Source organism: Magnolia sinica, chromosome 4 (genome assembly GCF_029962835.1).
Source record: "Magnolia sinica isolate HGM2019 chromosome 4, MsV1, whole genome shotgun sequence".
Taxonomy (NCBI): domain Eukaryota; kingdom Viridiplantae; phylum Streptophyta; class Magnoliopsida; order Magnoliales; family Magnoliaceae; genus Magnolia; species Magnolia sinica.
Window position 1 is genome coordinate 111704473 of NC_080576.1, and position 12617 is coordinate 111717089.

Genomic DNA, 12617 nt, shown 5'->3' on the forward strand with positions numbered 1-12617 from the left:
GTTCGTTTCCTCCCCCCTGGAGGATGCAGTCCTCGTCTCTTCTTCCCCTCTGGAAGACGCAGCCCTAGCCTCTTCCTCCTGTCTCGGAACATCCGTCGCAACGTGTCCCGAGTCGGGTGCCGTCTGAGGTTCCGAGGCTGCGGCCACCGTCGCTTCCACCCTTTCTTACGGGTCAGAAATTACGACGACAGAATGGGCGGAAGAACTCGCAGGCTCCTTCTCCTTCCGCACCACTCTTTGCCTCTTCGGCGGCCGAGGCTCCGACAGAAGAACTGATCGCGGAGGAGCCTTTAACTTCGTAACCGCCCTAAGAGGAGGACGAGCTCCAGTCATTTCCGAGGGAGCCGGTTCGGGAGCAATCCTGAGATTGGGTCGAGCTTCGGGCAAATCTAAAAATAATAATAATAAAAAACGAAGTAAGTCAGGAAAAATTCAGAAGATGCATGAAGATACATTTTCAATTACCTGTGACGGCCCGGCTGTAAAAGCACCTTCCAGGACCTATCAGCTGGATCCAACGCCCTCAACTCTTTGATCCGAGCTGAAGCACTGGAGCCGAGCTTTGGCCGCTTCTTCGGAATATCTGCCAGACACAAGCCCGTCAGACTCAGAATATTACGAAAATAAAAAAGGGCAAGAGAGAAGACCCAAGTCACCTGCTCTCTGGAACGCCCGAGGAACACGAGCCTCGCAGGACCCGGACTCAGCCGTCTCCCAGAGACCACAGGCCCAAAACCAACGTTCTCTCTAATGTTTGTTGGAAGTGGGAGGGTCAGTTATTAGGGAGTCACCTCCGCCCCGCCAAGCAGCGAAGATATAAAAGCCGGGGTAGTTCGGGTTCATACGCACTTGGTACAAGTGGAGAAACTCGTCGACTGTTAGCAGTGGCTGTTCCATCTCAGCCCACAACACCGCACACCCGAATAAGTCCCTCCACCCATTCGGAACTATTTGCCCCGGGGCAATCTGAATACGAGATAAAACTCCCCGGACAATGGCCTGAAGGGGCAGACGCAAGCCGTATTGCATTGAGACTTGGTAGATCGCGACCGCCCCAGCAGGAGGATGATCCGGCAAGTCATTCGGACGGGGGAGATAAGTGATAACCGATTCGGGGATGTGATACCCGATTCGGATTCTGTCTAAATCCGCCTCAGTCAAAACTGAAGGAACCGGGCCGCTTAGATCATCCTCCGATCCTTCTCCTTCAGACTCGGCGTGTACCGACTCATCAACAGGAACCGACCCAGAGGTTCCCTCGGCAATCAACATTTCCTCTTCTTCCTTCTCTTCTTCCTCCATGCCCCTTGGAAAATTAGGCCTTCCCGGGCGGGTTAATAAAGACGACCCACCATGAGAAGGATCAACGGAAGCAGGGCGCTCCGCCGGAGCTTCAGTAACCCTCTCAGAAAGAAAAGCAGCGTTCGCATCAACTGCTATCTCTGTCAGTAAGGAAGGTGATTCCGCAACATTCCAAAAACGTTGCGCTTCGCCTTCATCTCCGGAAACTCCCTCCTAGGGACTTCGAGGACCTCTAGCCGCTATTATCACTAAATAAAGAGGAAGGAGAGACTCACCGGAGGAAGAAAGGAAAACGGAAATGGCGAAAGGAGGCGCTGGCAGTTAAAAGAGAGGAAAGGAAGAAGACGCAAGACCAAAAAAGCTCCAAAGGAAAAGCAAAGCAGGAATGACAGTAGAAGTTCGAAATGCGGGACCCCCACCATTTTATAAGATTGCCATGTAGCGGAAGTAATTAATGGAGAAATGATTCGACGCCTGCATCGACTCCCCCACTCGACACTTGGCGCACGTCTACTGACGACAATAATGCCCTTGCTACGTGTCCAACCCTCATTGGCGGGGTGAGCGATTTGACGGCTGACGACACATGCGATGTCAGAAACTGAACCGTCTCCCGTCAAAGGCGACATAGAATGCATTAAATGACTACTTATTGTCTCGAACTGAGCTATGAACCGACTCAAAACTCGCTACTCCTAAGTGTCATATGAAACACACGGAGTAAGGGGGCTTACTGTTGGGCACAAAAGATACGGAGTTCGGAGACTCGGACTCTATACCTCGGGTCGCCAAAGGATGTGTCAGATCCGAGGCATGGTTTACTGAACCGAGACAGAAGTTGAGTCGGCTCGGACTACACATCAGCAATCCGGGCATGCATCGGGCCGATCTTCTTATCGGATCGGCCAGCGCAAGATAAAGCCTCATCCCGAATATCTTGGGACAAGATCCCCGACCCCAAAGCTCACGGGATCGGACGAAGACTGGAGATAGGCACGATCCTTTCTCCGTGATACCAGGAGAGGATCCCGCACACGATATCAGGAGAAGAATCCTCATACAAATAAATGCTCCAGCAGCTATAAAAGAAAGACCTCCCTCGTCTTGTAGGGTAAGGCAAAAAATTCTATCTCAAAACCCCTCAATACGCTTAGACCCAGAATCCAGGCCTGACTTTGGCATCGGAGGGTCCCCTGCTTAAGCCAGGGTCTCCTTTGTCCTCTTTTTGTGCAGGTACACGAAGGTCTAAGAGGGCGAACCAGATATTCGCATCAACATATACATATATATATATATATATATATATATATATATATATATATATATATATATATATATATATATATATATATATATATATATATATATATATATATTATAGACACACACACACCGCCAAGTCGAGCCAGGTTGAGTCGGGTTTCGGATCGAGTGGGGCCGAATTGAACTCGGCCCTAACTCAGTTTCAGGCTAAAGAAAATGACCCGTCCCAGCCCAAAGTCAATTCCGAGTTGGGCAAGTCGAGCTTTTTCGAGCTGAGTCGAGCAAGTTAACCGGGCTAGCCCGATTTTTGTATAGTCCTACATAGGACCAAAGCTCCTATAGGGCCCACCGTGATGTATATGTTCATCCATTTTATTGGATCATTTTAACGCAAGAGGTCCACACCATTAATGGCTCTTACATTTTAATGCTCAGTGCATTTAATACAACCAAGCTTACTATTTATCATGGTCCACTTGAAAGTTGAATTTGTCTTGTTTCTCGGTTAATATCTTAAAATGATATGAGAAGATGGATGAATCACATTGATAAGAAGATACATCATGGTGGGCTCCCGTCGGGCACATCTAATAAAAGTATACGGTATGCATTGCATCCCGCATCCGGTGGAACTACTCGTCTCTACATGAGACGCGGATTAGATGACAATGTCAGTAGCCAAATGACTCATGAAGTCACGTCGCCAAGCCCTGTGGGCCTACCATAATGTATGCATGATATCTACACCGTCCATCTATTTGAAGAGATCAGAGATCATTTTAGGGAAGGAGCCAAAGAACGAGACAGATCCGAAGCTCAAGTGGATCTCACCATAGAAAACAGTGGGGACAGTAACATCCACCATTCAAAACTTCTTAGGGGCCACGGAAGTTTTTGATCAAGCTGATTTTTGTTTTTTCACTTAATCTCCCTCTATGTTAACTTATTAATAGCTTGGATCTAAAAAATACATCATGTTGGGCCTTTGAAAATTCTCAACGGTGAGTGCCACTGTCCTACTGTTTGCTGTGGTGGGGCACACTTGAAATTTAGATCTACGTCATTATTTTGTTCATGCCATAAGACGATCTCACTAAATGGATGGATGTTATGAATGCAACACATACATCATGGTGGGGTCCCAGCGGTTGGTGACGTTACGTCAGTAGCAATTTGGCTACTGACATTGTCAGTATCCAATACCCGTCCCTCCATGCGCGGTCGGTGGGGAAGCGGATTGGCTAGTGTACCACACGCCAGCTAGCTGCTGTAGGTACCTGTAGTGCGAAGACGAGCACTTACGCTCCTTGAGCTCGAGTTGTACGAACGAAGGAGATCAAAGTTACATAGGCCTCATGGTGATGTATTTATTTTATATCTACACCATTCACCTATTTTTAGAAATCATTTTAGAGCATTATCCAAAAAAACGAATCATACTCAAAGATCATCTGGACCACACCACAAATAGCGGCAGAGATAAAGATTTTCACCATTAAAAAAATTCTTAAGCCCACCATAAGGTTTATTTTCCATCCAATCTGCTCATAAGGTCACAAAGACCTGAATGAAGAGGACAAACAAATTACATGCCGATCCAAAACTTCTATAACCCCAAAAAGGGTTTCAATGGTAGACGTTCAATCCCGTACCGCTTTTTGCAGTGTGGTCCACTTGATAGTTAGATCTGTCTTAGTTCTCATCTGAAGCCTTAAGGCAGAGCTCCCCAAATGTATGGACGGTTTGGATATAACACATACCTCGTTATCAGAACCACAGAACTTGCTGATGTAAATACAGCAGCTATATAGTTACCGTGAGGTACGCTAGCCAATCCGTTTCCGTTGGTGGTTGGTTGTATTCATGGGGTTGAATTAGGGGGCGGGGAGTTGACCACCATCTACAGTGGTGCGGCGATGCGCCCAGATTAGATTGGTGGGCTATAAATGATCGGACATGTACTTTCCCTGACCTTGGATGCAGGACCGATTAGATTGGGTCTCTCCACATTCGCTTAAATTCATGTCGGGTGCACTTTTGTGAGGAATTCACGCTCTTCCCGCTAGAGTTGTACATGAACCCAGTTAGCTCGGTTAACTTGCTCCATGCCACTTGAAAAAGCTCCAAGTCAACTTGAAAAAGCTTAAGTCAACTTGGTCAGTAACTGAGATTGAGCCGAGTCAAGCTGATTTTTGGAGCTCAAAAATATTTCAATTTAAGTTCGAGCTTGTCCAAACTCAGATCAAACCTAAACTCAAATTGAACCAGTTTGATGACCTGGTTAATTTGATATTAATGTTGCTCACTAAGTGTTCGAAAATGACCCAACAAAATATTGTTTCGAGTACATACATTATCCACATAATTGGCTAGTGGCAAAGAAGGTATGAATATGAAACAAATCATTATAATAAAAAACAAACATTATATGATAAAACCATAATTGTATCTTGATTTCAGTGTTTACTAAGTGCTTGTTGTAATACCTGTAACTTGTTGCTGGGGTTTTGCATATTGTGCTAAATTATAGGAGCATTCTATGTGTTTGAGAAAATGCCCCAAAGACTCGAACTTGGCTTGAATTGGCCCAAGTTGTTGACTGAACCGAGCCAAGCTAACCAGTCAAACCTGAGGACCGAGCCTAGCCGAGTTTGAGCTGGGGTCAACTAGTAGCGAAGCCGAGTTCAAGTTGTGCCAAACTCGATTCGGTTCAACTCATGTACAACTCTAATGATGGTGTTGCTATGGAAACCGATTGGTTGTGAGCATGCCACGAGCGAATGTCTAGCAATCGATGCTCTATGGGACCCACCATGATGTATGTGTTTCATCCGCCCACCCATTCTTCCATATCATTTTATGGTTTGGGCGCAAAAATGAAGTGATCTAAATCTCAAGTGGACTGCACAATGTTGATTGAATGCCCACTATTAAAAACCTCTTGGGGGCACAAAAGTTTTGAATCAAGCTGAAACAAGCTATATATATATATATATATATATATATATATATATATATATATATATATATATATATATATATATCCATCCAACTCTGCATGACCTAATCAACATGTTAGATGTCAAATAACCATTACATTAGGCCTTAGGAGATTTTTAATGGTGGACATTCAATCACTACTATTTTCCGATGGCGTGGTCCACCTTAGATTTAGATCTACCTCATTTTTGGGATCTTTCAAAATAGATGGACTGCGTGAATAAAACAAATACATCATGGTGGGGTCCACATAGCACCGACCACTAGCCCCCTGGCTGGCGGCAGCGTCAATAGCCAAACTGCATCCGCATGCCATGCACTCTGATGTAGGACCCATTAGATTTGGTATCTACACATTCACTTAATTTTATGTGGGCCACACTTTGCATGCCTATGATAAATCCACTGCGTCCATTACTTTATGGACCTCCCAATAGCACATGCAAATCCCAAACCCACATGGGCCATATAGCATCAAACAATTAACTATTGAAATTTTCATGGAGCCCAACATGCTGTTTACATGCAATTCAATTTTTTCGTAATGTCAGTAGCAATGAAAAGGTGGGCCATGTTCTCGAACGTAGGACAATGAGTTTGTTACTGTTTACCGCCGATGTCCAAACATGAGCTCCATCATTTCATTTGTATTTTGTAAAACTTACCAACAATTCCAAACACCCATTTCAGTTGGTTAAGCAACCCATACCTTTAAGTAACTACGTCTAATCTCTAATCATTACAATGGTACTGTACCTTATCATGGTAAAGCAGAAAAACAAACATTAAGGCTGTCAATGGACCAGGCTTAGGTTGTTCCCAGTCTGGATTTTGAACTATTTTTGGTTAGGGTATTAGTCGGGTCTATTCAAAATTCCGCTTTTGGTAGGCCTGAGCGTATCCCATTGACACCCTTAACAAACATCTGTATTTTAGGACACGAATCACTTAATATATCAAGTATCAAAGTGATATTAATTGCCTCTAAAAGCTTTGTGAGCCTCGCCATGATGTATGTGTTTCATCCATTTTATCCATCCATTTTGCCTAGAGCCGTACACGAACCGAGTTAGCTCGGTTAGCTCGCTCGACTCGACTTGAAAAAGCTCGATTCGAAACTAAGTTCGAGCCGAATCAAGTTGGTTTTTTGAGCTCAAAAAATTTCGAACCTAGTTGGAGCTTGGCCGAGCTTGACTCGACTCGGATCGAACCCCAACTTGAATCGAACTCAGATCGAACCAATTCGGTGACTCAGTTACTTTGATATTGATGTTGCTCACCGAGTGTTTGATGAAATGACTCAACGAAGTGTCGGCTGGTGCAAGGAAGGTATGTATATGAAAGAAATACCATTTTTTTCTTGATTTTGACCTTGCCTACAAGGCGTTTGATGAAATACTTGTAAAATTGCTACTATTGTTTTACATACAATGAGATTTTGAATGTGTAGTCCATGTGTTTGTGAAAATGCTGCATAGACGAACTCAGCTTGAACTCGGCTCAAACTGCCCTGAGCTGCTGACTGAATCGAGTTGAGCTAACTAGTCAGGCTTGAGGATGGAGCTGAGCCGAGTTCGAGTTAGGGTCAACTAGTGGCTGAGCCGAGTCGAGCTTAGCACAAACTCGACTCGACTCGTGTACAGCTCTAATTTTGCCAGCTCATTTTAGGTATGAGCTCAAAAATAAGGTAGATCCAAACCTCAAGTAGACTACACTATGGGAAAATAGTGATGATTGAACTTTTAGATCAAACTAATACATTTGTTTTCCCCTCTTCACCTTTGTCCATGTACACCCCTCATCATCTTCATCAAGGCTCACTAGCTCTATGAAGTTTTTATCGGTGGGTGTTCAATCAACATTATTTCTTGAGTGTGGTCCACTTGAGATTTGAATATACATCACTCTTATGATCAAGCCCTCGAATGAATTGACAAAATAGATGGACAACATGGATAAAACACATGCACCATGGTGGGATTCACAAAGGTTTTCCAGTAACACAACCTACTCACATCTGTGAGTCCAAATTTTCTGTTGAGCATGTATTTTACCCATCTCTGATAGTGTATGACCCACCAATTAAATCTCACCATGTCATGGCACCACCAGGGCAGTTGAGGGCCTCACTGCCTATTTTGCATCTGGGCACTGTTGGGGATTTGTGCTATAGATCACACAAATCTAGATCTAGGATAGCAATCTAATGGCACCAAGCAGACACAAGAGAACACATTGATTTAACGTAGAAAACCCTTGTGGGAAAAAACCACGGCACAAAGCGACAGAATTCCACTATGAAAAATAAAAATTACAAAGAGAAATTATTTACCCGATTCGAACAACCTCGAATCTCATCCTTGCTACACCCTCTATAAACCCTAAAACCCTTTTAAAAACCTTTGGAACTCCTTTAGAAAGCCTTATAATGCTCTAGAATAGCCCTAAGGACCCATATTTATAGTTTAGGAAACTCCCCTTTCCGCACCTCTGCGAAACCGTCTCAAATTTACATAGTCCGCACAAAATCCGCGCACAATCTGCGTAACCCTTGACTAGTCGAAGGAGGGGGCCTCGACCGGTCGAGCAAATCCCTCAACTGGTCGAGCAGCGCGGAATAGCAAAAAATACAATCGTTAGACTTCGAGTCGAGCGAGCCTCAAGCGGTCGAGTGGACCCTCGACCAGTCAAGCCAGCCACTCGACTGGTCGAGCAACGCCCAACAGATTTAAGACATTCTGTCTGACAACAGGCACAACTTGGGTATCGAGGTGGGTGGATCCCTAATTGTGGGGCCGATCATGATACATGTAACTTACATCTACAATATCCATCCATTTAGACAACTCATTTTAGGGCATGATCCAAAAAAAAAAAAAAATGCAGCAAATCCAATCTTAGGTGGACCACACCACAGCAAATAGATGTGATTGACCATTACAAACTTATTATGGGCAGCAAAATTTTTCGATCAAGCTGATATTCGTGTTGTCCCTTCATCCAGGTCTTTGTGACCTTACCTACAGGTTGGATGGCAAGTAAACATTCCGATAACCCTAAAGAAGTTTTAAAGATTGATATTCAATCATTACAATTTTTGTGGTGTAGTCCACATTAGATCATCTGTGTTCGTACCCGTATCTCTGCCTCCATTGGGAAGCTCTTATCATGGTTGTGGGGCACACAAAGATGCTAGTTGTGGGGCACCCTTGAGAAATTTATTCTGTCCATCAATCTCTCAACCCCATGAGAGCAAGGTTCAAAAATTAAGGTAGATCCAACAAACGCATTCACTATCGAAACCTTCCTAGATCTAAAGATGATGTTTAAAGGTCATTCAAATTGTTCATAAGGTAGGTACAAATATCATTAAGACCCAAAATTTCTTCAGTCCACAAAGTTTTCAATGATGGGTGTTCAATCCAGACCTTTTCCCGTAGTGTGGTCCACTTAGTCTTAAAATTGCCTGATTTTTGGACTGTCTTATTGTAAGATTGGTAGACTGATGGAGCAGTTTTCTTAAGGTCATCTATGCAGGCAACGCATAACTTCTTAACAAAGTAACGCAGATTAAGTGAGTGAGTCCTTGACGTGAGGCCCATCTCAATATATGCATTGTATATCCACGCCGTCCATATGTTTTTCTGGCTCATTTTTAGGCGTGGTCCAAAATATGACATAGATACAAATCTTAAGTAGACCACACCAAGAGAATCAGTGTGATTGACTATTAAATGTTTTTTGTGGGCCACAAAAGTTTTGGATCAAGTTGATATTTGTGTTTTACCTTCATCTAGGTTGGTGTGACTTCATCAACAGGTTGGATGGAAATAAACACATCAGGACCCTAGGAAGTTTTTAATGATGAGAGTTCGATGACCATTATTTCTTGTGGTGTGGTCTACCTGGAATTTATTTCTGCTTCAATCTTGGGACCATAAGCTAAAATGAGCTAGGAAAATGGATGGACGGTGTGGATATACAACACATACATCGAAGTGGGGCCCCATGATCAGGGGCTCACCCATTTAGCTAACATTCCAAACTCACCTAATCCGCGCTTGAGGGGACATGTAATTCGCATCCCTCCATTGTAACGCCCGTATCCTAGACCGTATCGTTCTGTGGGCTTCCGCGGTCCTTCCAGTCGAATTTAGGCAACCCTCAACCTATATCTGGTGTTTGCGCGCGATCCTAAGCCGAGACCTACATACCAAAGTCGGCTCGACCCGAAACTTGCATCTTAGCGACCGCGCCGTCACCGCGGTTCCAACGCTACGACTCGCGCACCTCCGATACCCAGGCTAGAAGATGCAGGCCCACTCTCTCTCTCCCTCCTTTTATGATGATGTAGTGGTCGTGTGGCCCACCTGGATGGACCCTATCATGAGGTATGTATTATATCCATGTCGTCCATATGTTAGAACCACCTGCTGGACTGTCCAGCGGTAGGCTCGCTGACCTGACCACCTGGCCAGGTCTAGATGAAGGGAAAATTCAAATATCAGCTTGATGCCATGGTGGGTCCCACACGTGTAAGACCAACCCCATAAAATCCACGCCATCCAGCAGCTATTTAGCTGCTGGATTAAGGACTGCTTAGGACGTATAAACGGTCCTGTGGGCGTACACGAGGCATGCGTTGAATCCATACCATCTAGCCACTTGAAGAGATCGTTTTATGGTATTTGAGGGACCCCCCCTGCACATGTGGAGTGGGCCCACCCTGCTAGATGTATTCTAATCTAGCCGTCCATCTGGACACTAGATCGCTGGACGTTGGCAGTCCTCACTCCCCTTCACACATGCACACGTATGTATATATGTATATTATATATGATGATATATATTATTATATAATATAACATTTTATATTATTATAATATAATATAATATTTTATATTATAAATATCATGGTGGTCTGGGATGCCAAGTACGGCCCCACCATGATACTGTGTTGCATCCCTACCATCCATCGGTGCATGGACGTAGGGCCACCGTAATGTGTGGGTTTTACCACACCGTCCAGTACGCTGGACGGGTGGGACCCACAATAGATGTATGCGTTTTATCCATCCGTCCATCTGGACGGTGGCAACATGAGCCACCACTGATGGATTTGCTGCATCCAGCCGTCCATCCATTTGACGAACTCGTCTCAAGACTTGAGACTAAAAATAAGACAGATCGAGTTATCAGGTGGACCACACCATAGCAGCAGTGGGTCTGGATCAAATGATATTTATTTTTCCTCTTTAACCAGGTCTTGTGACCTTATGAACAGATTAGGTGAAAAATAAATGTTGTGGTGGCCCTGTCTGGTTTAAACAGTGGAAAACATTACCTCCACTGCCATTTGTGGTACGGTCCAGTTGATCTTTTGACATGAATCATTTTATATATATGTGTGTGTGTAAAATTCTAAAATGATCCCTAATAACATATGATTGGTGTAGTGGTGAGGCCCACTTAGTTCGGCCCATTTTATAGGCCCAACTGGTTCGGCCCATTTGATTCGGCCCATTCGACCCGGCCTATTCAACTCAGCCCATTCGACTCGGCATATTTGATTCGGCCCATTCGACTTAGCTCATTCGACCCGGCCTATTCAACTCGGCCCATTCGACTCGGCATATTTGATTCGGCCCATTCGACTCAGTCCATTCGACTCGACTTATTGAATTCGACCTATTCAACTCAGCCCATCGATTTGGCCCATCTGAACCGGCCCGTTTAACTCGGCCCATTGATTCGGCCCATTTGATTTGGCTCGTTCGATTCGGCCCATTGATTCGGCTCATCTGATTCGGTCTATTTGATTCGACCCATTTATATCGGTTCATTTGATCGGCCCACTTGATTCGGCCCGTTTGATGTAATTGAGGCCCATGATGATGTATATTAGGCCCTTGTGCTAGGTTGTGGGCCCCTATCCGATTGGCCCGATGAGCGTCATTCCTTGGAAGCAATGTTGGTTAAAGGTCCACATTGATGGGCAATGATGGTTGGACATCCACATTGTGACCTTCCCTTAGGCGTGGTTAGACCCTTCCTTATCATTCTCTCACGGGTTAACTCAAATGTCTGGGCCCCATTGATTTTAATTGGACCATCATCGGCCATCCATCTATGGACCCCGCCTTGTGTCGAGGTTGATTATCGGTGCCGATTGCCGATACCGGCTACCGTTGCCGATTATGAGTTTGCGACAGTATAACATTATGATACATGCCCATAAGCATCATTTATATGTTTGTTATGAGGTGTGGTTAGCCATTTCATATGCCATAGTGCAGGTGGTTTGAGGGACTCCTTGATAGGCGGAGCTATCCCACATGAGCGCACTATATGCGCAGGATTGATGCATGATTGGGCTGTGTGATACATGCACTTTACATTTGTGTGATTGTGATTACTGTATGCCCTAGCGACATCAAGGTCGTAGCCTCCACAGGCACATCGTGGATGGCCGGATTAGATATCGAAAATACTGTTTCTAGCATCGGGGCATCATACATGTCCCTAGGTGAAAATCCCTAAACTCGATAGTACCCAAGAATGACTCCAACTTCGAGACCGAGTGGATACATGAGCGTGCGAGGGCCGTATACTAATAGGCTGCGACTCCCACTGTGTTGTGGTCGGTTGGAAAGGAGTGTGACCTTACACAACTGAGTGAGGGGGTAATTTCTAGGTTGAGTTTGACCAGCTTGAGGAATAGATCCGCTATCGACGAGTCGGGCCTGATATTGGCAGGCGGATAGTGAGGTCTCTTCCACTCACTTAGTTGTGCGTTCGGATAGAGGCGGCAAGCTAGCATAGAATGTATTAGACCCCGATAATTATCCAAAATGAGAACTGTATTGATATTTGATGGGCTGTATAAGGATTTGAATGAGGATTGACATGCTTGAGTTGTATCTCGTATCGCATGGTCTTGATATGACCGATAGCATTCATATCTTGCACCGCATATTCTTGGTATGGCTGATTGCATTCATGTACCCATCAGCATGATTCCGCATTACTCTGGCATTGCATTCTGAGCACGT